This window comes from Hippichthys cyanospilos, chromosome 6 (genome assembly GCF_059441005.1).
Source record: "Hippichthys cyanospilos isolate Australia breed blue-spotted pipefish chromosome 6, RoL_Hcya_1.0, whole genome shotgun sequence".
In the NCBI taxonomy this organism is placed as follows: Eukaryota; Metazoa; Chordata; class Actinopteri; order Syngnathiformes; family Syngnathidae; genus Hippichthys; species Hippichthys cyanospilos.
The window spans coordinates 11,509,986-11,520,495 of NC_142374.1; the positions used below are offsets into that span (position 1 = coordinate 11,509,986).

The 10,510-nt window shown below is 37.6% G+C and overlaps 1 long non-coding RNA gene across 1 annotated transcript; it reads left to right on the plus strand.

The window, feature by feature from the left end:
* The first annotated feature begins 1,273 nt into the window (after nucleotides 1-1,273).
* LOC148422160 (uncharacterized) lies at nucleotides 1,274-9,902 on the plus strand. The gene is made up of 3 exons (XR_015865978.1): nucleotides 1,274-1,583; nucleotides 4,063-4,215; nucleotides 9,767-9,902. It is a non-coding gene; the product is annotated as an uncharacterized LOC148422160 (long non-coding RNA).
* Nucleotides 9,903-10,510: the final 608 nt, after the last annotated feature.

Sequence of the window (10,510 nt, forward strand, 5' to 3'; positions counted from 1 at the left end):
CTGAACAGCCTATATATTTTTAACCAAAGGACTCCAGTAACTAAAATTTGCAACAAGATAACAGAGTTTAAAAAAAAACAATGCATGACAATTTATGAGGGTTTTTTTTTTGTTTATGGATTGTTTAGGATAATGGGTTCACTGTGTGAACTTTTTTGTCTCCCCCGAACCAGCGCAAAGCATTTAAGAGTGCCGTGCCTGCCACATCTGACACATACAATTTTGCAAATGCTTTCGCATACCCCCGGAATAAGCTTCATTTAGGAACCACTGATTTAAGACACACGCCAAAAATGGCCCTCATATCAAGGACAATTAAAGCTTCTATGAAGCTTAGAGTATTTCTATGATTTAAGGCAGGCACGTCAACGTATTTATTTATGTATTTATGTATTTTTTTTCACGTCAAGTACAATACAAGCACACAAAATCACAGTGAACCAACACCGTTGGGAGCACATAATAGGAAAAAACGAATGATTTGAGAGTTTGAATTTGTTTTGGAATATTGGCCTAAAAATGATATGAATTCGACGTTTATTTTCCTCTTTAGTCCGTGTGTTACTCCTCATTTTGTTGAGTTAGAGGGTTAGGGTTTTATTAAAAAAAAAAAAAAACGATGTTAAAGATTGTATTAAAAGTATAAGTTAGATATAACACGGATTAAAAATAAATTATTCTAATTTAGTCAAATAAAGGTTTTCAATTAGCAACATGACAAAAGTTTTTTTTTTTTTTTAAGAGAGTGCTACAACAGTCAAATATTGACCTGTTATATGTGATGGATGCTATGATGGAATTTTGAGTGGAAGTGATTGCAATGTATGCTATAGAAGGAGGGTCAGATCTGACTAACATCATAAAATGTACCTGTAAAATTAAAAAAATGTGTATAATATAATAGTGTATCATAATAACACTTTTAAAATTTCAAATGGAGAGCATTGTCATTTTAATCTGACGTTTTAATGATTATTGACATATTAAGTAATATAGTCAGCTGTTGTTTTATTGAAAGTGATATGGAATAATAAAGCACATGACAACTCAGAGGCAGTTATATTTATTATGACTTTTTGAACAGTAACACTAGTTGAAGTACAAAGTATGGTTTGTCTTGGAAGCAACTGGCCCCAACCGCACTATGGGTAAACACAAATCAACAGTGTTTTTTGTTTAAACAACATCAACATAGCCAAAAGCAGAGTAAGTCCCGCCATAACACTGTACACAATACAACAACTAGTCTTTTTTCAGGGCAGGTCTGGGGCAAAACTGGAAAATAGTGGAGGGCCTCCTGGTGCTGAGGAACTTACCTTCTCTATCTGAGCATGATGACCCAGAAGTACCAGAAGCAAGAACGGAAAGTTATTCTTATTTTGCTTCATTGCAAACTTTAACCCGGATACTGAAGGTCATACCAGATGAACATTTACAAACAAAAATGCGATATGTTAGTTCTGCAACAGCAACGCACGAAGCTACAGGTCACCGATGAAGATCGCAAACCTCTGCAAGGGCGCTCAAGGATGCAGAATCAAATGAACAGAAAATGGCTATGGAGAAGAAGTGAGCGATCACAGGTGATTTACCATACTGCAATAACAATAACACGCTGTTAAAATTAAGCAACATTATGATCTTACTTTCAATTGTTGTTGTACCCCATAATTTATATCCAATGAAAATAAAATGTCATTTAATGTTTAATTAACCCTCCTGTTGTCCTCAATTTCTGTAAAGACCCTTTGTCCTCTGGGTCAAAATGACCCGTCTCATATCAGCAGCTTAACTGAAATTTAATCTTGTTTGAAGAATCAACTTGTTATTCACCAAAAAATGTGTGATTTTCCCTCTTCGCTTCTGTTTCGGTAGCTTGAGATAAGAAAACAAAATCTGCATGAAGGGGTTTTTAATTATTTTTTTATTCATCCATAAGACTCAGCCTCGTCATTTTTATTCAGACTGATGACAGTTTTGACTGAAGACTTGTTTCCTGGCATAGCCTTGCATTGACCTGTTACCTTGGCCTTCATAAGCTTAGCTGAAACTAGCACAGAATCTCCACTGCTGGAAAGAAAAATCCACATCCCTCCTTTTCTACGAAAAGGATATTCTCAATATTAATTTTGGGAGACATAAGCCTGATTTTGTGTAGTAAAAGCGTCACAAATAAAGAAAGAAACAAACAAATGTGTAAATAACCAGTTTGCCTGTTTTTTATTCTTTTGTGCCTTCTGGTGTCTGCTGAAAGAAACAGAATTTTGAGCCTTTGAGTTCAAACGTTTTTTTCAATTACAGGCCTTTGAAGTTTGTGAGTCACCCCCACTTTTGGGATTCACGATTTGCATTGTATAGTGGGGACCAGATTCAGAGGCCCTCATCTTTTGCTTTAAGGTAGATGGAGACTTGTATATCAATGTATTCTGACCCTATCGATCCGCAGTCTAGACTATCATAGGTGTATTATTTTAAAATATTGCACGTTTTAAAAGTGTTTTTTATGATGCAATACTCTATATATATATATATATATATATATATATATATATATATATATATATATATATATATATATATATATATATATATATATATATATATATATATATATATATAGAGGGCCATCTCTGGGAAATGTTTTGTGTTGGAAATGTCTTATTTACTACATTTGAGAACAGAACAGTGTTTCAGGGCATTTGGGCTTTAAGTGGGGGAACACATGGTTAATATATGTCATGTTTACGCAGCATGATGAATCCAAAATGCAGGGACGCTGGGATGAGATGAGCTTAAACAAAAGATTTTATTTACATGCAGAGACTGGGTATAAAGCAGTCACCTCAGGATCCAAAAGTAACAGCCATCGATCCATTTTCTAGAGCAGCTTATCCTCAAAAGAGTCGCAGGCTTTTTTTTTTTTTCAGGCACTTTGGTGCATTTGGGTTTTTTCTGCTTCGACAACACTTTAACCTGTAGAAATTCTCTGAAAACGTACCTAACAGTTGTTGAAAATTTTATTTATATTGCCTTTTCCTTGTGTCAATGTTAAAAAAGAATAGAGTTTTAGGTATACTTATACAATTTTCATAAATAATAATCTTTTTTTTTGGGAGGGGGCGAAATTTTTCTCTTTCCTGGGGGGGAGGCCTTGCAAAACATAATAGAGAAGCACTTAGTTAAACAAAACTAATTATTTGTACAAGCAAAGCTGGACTACTCATCAAACAGGATATTCAAAACCAATTAACAATGACATGCTAATGCCTTTAATTTCATATTTTAGCCAGACATCTTTATAGACATAAACTGGAATGGATTGAATTCTGGCACCCAATCTTTGCTTTTAAAAATAATTAGTTGTACTGTATATTCTACAATCATACCATCAACCGGAAAAACAATGACATAAATTGTAGGCAATTGATATAAAAGCTGCCATGTACCTGTTTCTTGGGATACTTTGGTAAGCGTATGTCACGCTTAGCCACATCAGTTGGACAGCTTTAGATTATGAAAAATAAAATTGTGGAGCTCAATCAATTGTTTGCAGCCAAACCAAGGACTGACGGCAAACGTTTAAAAATTAAAGGCACGTCCCAAAACCGACAATGGCGCCAAGATGGGAAATAAATGTCCCATTTGTTTTACAAATAGAAAAAGGCAAGTGCGAATATGACTTATGGTGTTTTTGATCCAAATAAATTAATTAAAATAACAAGTCAGAAAGACAAACCTCCAATCACTCACTCAGCTCATGAGAGCAGACACGATGGCTTTGCATGCAAAAGACATCTTTTGCAAGGTCTGGCTGTTATTAGTTACACGCCACAAGGAAGAAATAATACAAAGAGACTTTAGCAGTAATCCCTTACAAATGATGTCAATGCTACTTGACAAATAGTGTGGTTTGTCTCTGCGGAAGAAAAGCAAATATTTGGACCATGTACGTTCTCGTTTGTACTTTTGCTGCGCCTAAATCTGTAAATCACATTCACTGGAGTCCCAAATCTTTGCCCTGACCTGAACTTCATCTGGACGACATGTGCTCTTCATTTTCAGACGCCTAAAAGGGAGTTCGAAAACCCGTGTACCGGTGCACAAATTCCAGATCACTGCTTTCTCATGCTGCCTGATCGATAAATTGCAAGGCAACTGACTATTGGAGGAGTCGGGATTGCCTTTGAGCCGCATGCAGTCTTGTGACAGAATGACGTAAGCTGACGTTTATTTTGATTTTCTTTTTCTTTTTCACCAATCCATTTTGCCCTCCTACTCGTTAGCTGGTCTCCGAGTTAAAAAATTCACCACACATGAAAACGATAAGCGAATTGTAAAGAGCAGTAATTGTGATGGTTTCCATGCAGGATTGTTTACTTTTGCGATAGGAATTAGATATCTGGAATTAGACATTAGGTATGTTTGATGCAAAAGCCGTTTAAGTAGTGATGTGCCGTTCGCGAACAAACCGAGTGAAAGATGGAAATCGGGTCTCGAGTATTTATAAAGGGCTGTTAACCCCGCACTCCGCGTCTGTTCCTCGCCTCCGAGGGAGTGTCATTTTAGCTTAATAGCATCATACAATGAGGTTTACCTTCAGAGGAAGCGCAAAGAACATAAAAAAATAAAAATAAAATAAAATAAATAACCTGCATGTTTCAGCTAGTCCAAACATATCTGCTCATCTATTTTTGGAATAGAGGCCTAGTGAAGCGGCTTTTAACAGTTTCACATGTCTTTCAAGAACCCTCTGATACAAAGTCGAATTTATGGTGGAATCTATGATGGTGAGCATGCCAAGTCCTACTAAAGCAAAGCATCACCGAACCTTGACGCTCCCACTTCCACGCTTCACAGCTGGTTTGAGGATCTTTTTATGGAATGCAGCTGCATCTATTTTACGCCCAAACTGTCTTTTTTTCTATTGTCCAAAAAAATTCAATCATCTGTAACTTTATTCCAGTGGATCTGGACTTTTTAATGTTCTATCTGGCAATCTTCAGTCTGTTGTTCCTCGAAATTAAAGATTTCCTCCTTGCACACCATCCATGAAAGTCACATTTGTGTAGTCTCTTTCTCATAGTAGAGCCATGCACTTTCGCCTTGACAGTTGCGAGAGCCTGCTGGAGGTCCCGTAATGGTATCTTAGAATGATTTATTATTTATTTTAACATGTTGCGGTAAACTCAGGGGGCAAACTTGCTTGGGGCTCAAATGTGGGCATGGCAGAATTGTTCTGAAGGTCCCCCGCTTGCTAACAATTTTCCGTTTGGTGGAATGGCTTGTGTCAAAATCCTTTGATCTCTCTTCAAATCCCTCAATAGACTAAGCAGCCAAAATTGTCCTTCTGAAATCCTCAAATGACTCTTTGGACCTCAACACGGTGCTTATTTCAGAGGACAGGTGCTCACCAGACCAAATGTCTGAGTTATAATTAGGGCAACTCTCCTTTAGAATTCTGCTTCACAATGTCCTGATCTTGAACAACTAATCTGGCACACCTGTGAGGGATTATTATCCTTATATTTGGACAAACTAACTGATATCATTTTCAAAAGTTGAATAATTTTTCAATTGCATCATACAAAAAGTCTCAAAAGGCTTTTCTTTATATTAAAATCGTTTAAGATTGCGGTGAATATAATAAAAAATAATAAGAACTATTGGTCACACAAGTGCAAATTATTGATCAATCTCAAGTATTGAGAATAATTTGCTCTCATTGATAAATCAATGTTAATCGTGAAACAAATGTTACTGAAAAGAGGGTGGAGTTATAGAATGCTTTTTACTCAACGTGGTGCTTAAAGCGGTTTACCAAGGATCACATTCATATCATCCATTTACACACACCACTGGTCAACTGGAAGCATGTCAAGGTTCAGTGTCTTGCTCAAAGACACTTGGTCACCGGGGTTGGGGATCGAGCTCACAATCTTGCGGTTGCAAGACATACACTCTACCACTGAGACCTGCCACCCAAAAAAATGGCGAATATGCTGCTACAAGGGTCCACTGGTCACTAAACGTATAACCAAGCTTACTGGAGGTAGCACAAAATGACAGCTCAACGCAAGAATACATAAAACCTGTAAAACCTCACAACTGGGATGCATGTTTTCCTAGTGTTGTTCTGTATAGGAATCCTGCTGACACAAAAAATGAACAATCTTTGCGACTGTCATCGGTATGACACAAACACCGAAGCCCTGCAGCCAAATGATGCATCAGCAAGATTCGCGTGTTTTCCTTGGGTGTGAAACCTATTTTTCTGTCTAACACAACCAGCGAATGAGCTAAAATGCGAGTGTTTACATAAGCAAGAGACATGCAACTTTGAGTTGTCCAATTTGCAGACAAGATGAAAATTGGGCAGGCCAACGCGAATTGTATCACAAAACTGAAGGTCCCGAACGTGCGATGTGGAAGCAAACGATGCCCATCTGTTCTCTGCTTGTCCTACAAATTCAACGTGAAATGTAATCTGACTGTCAATTGTTCCAAATTGATAGAAATGGGAATTTGACAGAAACTGCCCTCAGAGAGCAGACTTGCATCAAGGTCAAGCTTGACAAACGTTAGAAAAAAAACCAAACTAAACAAAGAAGCATTTGCAATTGTTTAAGCACATTGTGGCATTGAGCAAACTGCTTGAGACCCACTCACATGTTCTTGCTATGTTTGACTGGATTTTCTGTGGTTATGGTATTCCTCCCGCATTCCAGACACATGAATGTTCCATTTACTCTCAATTGGTCCTTGCGAAAAGCAACCAGTTCTACACTTCCTTGCCTCTCGCTCAAAGTCAGCAGGAATTTGCGAGTCTGCAATTCTCATGAGTACAAGTGCAAAGGAAGATAAATGGGTAGATTTCTCACGAACAAAATAGTTTAGATTTATTTTTGTCTTAGTCCTAGCATGTGGGCTTTAATCCAAACTATTGTATTGTTCTCCATAAGTGAAAATAAGTGAGCAGCAGCAGCCTCATATTATTTTTCAAAAGGTCATAACTTTTGATCAGAAAGGGCTGTGAGTGCTAATGCAAAATAGCTATGGGTAATTTTGACAAACATTTACTTAACTTTTAACAGTAAAACTCTACAACAAAACCTGCAAGTGCAAAAAAAAAAAAAAACATGCATTGAAGCCTTTCCCTCTTTTTTACTTCCTTATACAATAAAAAAAAAAGATGTTCCATAATATAACATGTTTTTTCTGCATTTGTGTTGCACTGAAAAGCACACGGCAAAAAGAAGCCTGCAGCAAAAGTCTAGCTTGGTTTATACTTGACGCGCCGGCAAACGTTTTACAGCACTTAATACTTGGAGCGGCTTCCCCCACAGTCAAACGATATTCTCCCATACTATAGGTGGCAGTGAATTGACTCTTCAGCATACAAACAACACTATAACAGAGGTAGAGAAGATTCAAACAATCCCATTAAATAGACTGACTCCTCATCTCTCCCTACAAGGGCGCTTGCCAGGAGTTGTTGACGGTATTTAGGTCACGGTAGTCCTTTTCAGGCGAATCATAAAGGTGTTTGTGCCGGCGAATTTCCATAAGCAATAGTTCGTGCGTCATGATGTCTGCTCATCAAGAAATTCTGGAAGATACTCGTTGCGGAAAATCTTTTCCGCGTGGACTCCACGCGGAGGGGCGTGGTTGCTGAAATAACATCATTTGACGTGCGGATCTTTTTGGTTCGTTTGCTCGAGTAAAAATTACCCTGGTGTGAAAAATTTCTGGCTGCAAATACGATTTTGTTGTAGAGGAGTTCTACTGTAATTTGTCATGATTTGGCTACACAATTAACATTTTTACTGGGCTGTCCTACCAGCCTGGATGTACAGTGACTGTTAATGATGTATTCAAGGACAGCTTGGAAAAATGTGTTCCATATTAAAACGGAATGTCTGTTTACGGTATATGACGGGCGCGAATACACGGTAACTGGCAGAACGCTATAAACACAGGAAAGAGACGGACAACTAACTGGGAGGTCCCAACTAGTGCCTTGAGAACGAAGTCCCTTGGTATCTGCTCGGGTGGGGCCGTTGCAGCATCAGCGAGAAATTCTTCGAATGCATCAATGAATGACAAGGTGTAGGGAACTCTGTTTCGTTTGCAACCATATCCTGCCTTTTTTCACCTCTTTAAGGACACTTGAATCTAATAATCAGAATTGTGATTAGGCAGAGATTGCTGATGAGTTCATCATTTGAATCAGGTGTGATGGGTGACATGGAAAACAGGCAGGAAATGGCACTCAAGGAACTGGAGTTCCCAAGCCCTGCCCTGGAATGATTGCCGGCCAATTCTGGAATGCTTACGAACCAACTATTCACTCTCAAATTCACACCGGCATTCTCAATGAACTCAACATGCATGCGTTTGGATTATGGGGAGAAGCTGAAGTCTTGGGGGAACACCCAACGCAACTATGGCACAACATGAAAAACTCCACCTATGAGGGCTGGAGGCGAAATTCCGTGAAGCACACGTTCTAACCACAATTTCAACGTGCTGCTACTGCTCGCAGCAGTTCACAGGGTATAAAATTAGGAATGTCTCTTGACAACAGAGGAAGTCATCATCATGATTTGATAATTTAGGGGAATGACTAAGCAACTGTTATATATATATATACTGTATATATATATATATATATATATATATATATATATATATATATATATATATATATATATATATATATATATATATATATATGCCCCTAAAAAGGTCATGAGGAGTAACTCGAAAAAGTTATCAAACGCCAAGGTCATAATGATCATGCACACTCACGTAACAATTCCCCTTCAGCTCAGGCATTAAAAAAAGGTTCTGTTGACTTTTCTTTGGCTTTCTTCTCCAAACAATGTGTGGTGGGAAAAATAGAACCATAACTCGTTTTTTTCTAATGCACGAGACTAAATATCTTGGGCGTCACTTTTGTGTTCCTCATAGATCTTAAAACAAAACCGGTTACATGACAAGTCTTATGCCACCAGAGGACACCACGTGTCATTTTACATCCTTTAAATGAACATCCGAGCAGTCCGGCCCTCCGCATGTAGTCAATGTTTTTCATTTGGTGCCCCTGTCCATTTGACGGCCATCCCTGCTTATAGAAGAACCTTTTTCGTCTGAGGTAGTAAATATTCTATTAAGTAGGGATGCCACTAACGGTTATATTTAATTATAATTGATCACCTTGTGGATGAATCATCTAATCCTTTTATTTCAAAAAAATTGCATTATTTTTCTCAACAGGCAATGCAGAAAATACACTAACAATTTTGGGATTTAATGACTTGCTTGGTCTATAATATGCCAGAAAATGTATAGAAATATTTTCCAAAATAAAAGCAGACGTTTGTGTTGTTTTGATTCAACATGATGATGATAATACATAAATACATAAATAACTCAAGATATCTGATCATATAAAGTGTCAGGAAGCTCAAATTCCGAGGATTGGGACAATTTTTGGTTTGCAAATGAGTGAATATGTAAAATGAATTATTGGCGATGATTTGTTGATTAATTGTTGCACTTCTATTTTGAAGTAAAGTAAACAACGTATAACCCTTTGAAGGAACAAGAAAAAAACATGAATTATTTATGGGTGCGCAATGTTTTTTTATTTCAATTTTTTCATGAACTTTTGGAAACACCCGAGGGGAGTTTGATTCATGTGGAGATGTGATTCCTAGTCTTTTAAATGTGCACTCACGTGTCTTAAAATGTTTTTCTCCTTGAGGTTTTCTTGCAAAACAGCTGTAGCTTCCGCTGGTTGCCCGAGGTTCATCTTTGGTTCGGGTTCATTATCCAAATCACCAGAAAAACCTCCCTCGAAACACCAGATCTACTTGAGTCATCAGTCATCATTTCCCATGACTGGAAATGTAAGTAATTAACGTACTTTCCACACTATAAGGAGCACCAAAACGCTTTAATTTTTTTTGAAAGCTGATGGCGCGCCTTATAATCCGGTGCGCCTTATATATGGATCGATATTGAGATTGGGGTTTGTAGATGGGCAATGAACTGATAAAGTAATCTTTACCTGTTTCTTTTGTGTGTTTACTGTTGAACAAGGTTGATCATATTGACATTTGGGAAAAAGTTTTAAAATGTGTCATTAATTGAGGATGCGCCTTATAGTGTGGAAAATACGCTAGCTTTGGTGAAGACCCTGAAGATCCTTTCTCCACCTCCCTTCAACTCCTGGTTGTCCCCCAGCGATGTTCTCCAATGCATCCAGTGCTGAATATGCTATCAGATATATCAGATCACGTTAAGTTGCATTTTTCGTGCCGGTTTTAAGGCTGAGAGCCTGATATCAGAGAAATATTTTCTACAGTTGCATATGATTTTTTTTTTTTAAAGGACAGAACAGCTTCAAACAGGTACCATTCTGCAAAACTATTTTCATCGTAAACTGGTTGGTGATGTACTTTTCTGGCAACCTTTTTTTTTTAATGAGCTGATTCTGTGACATGTA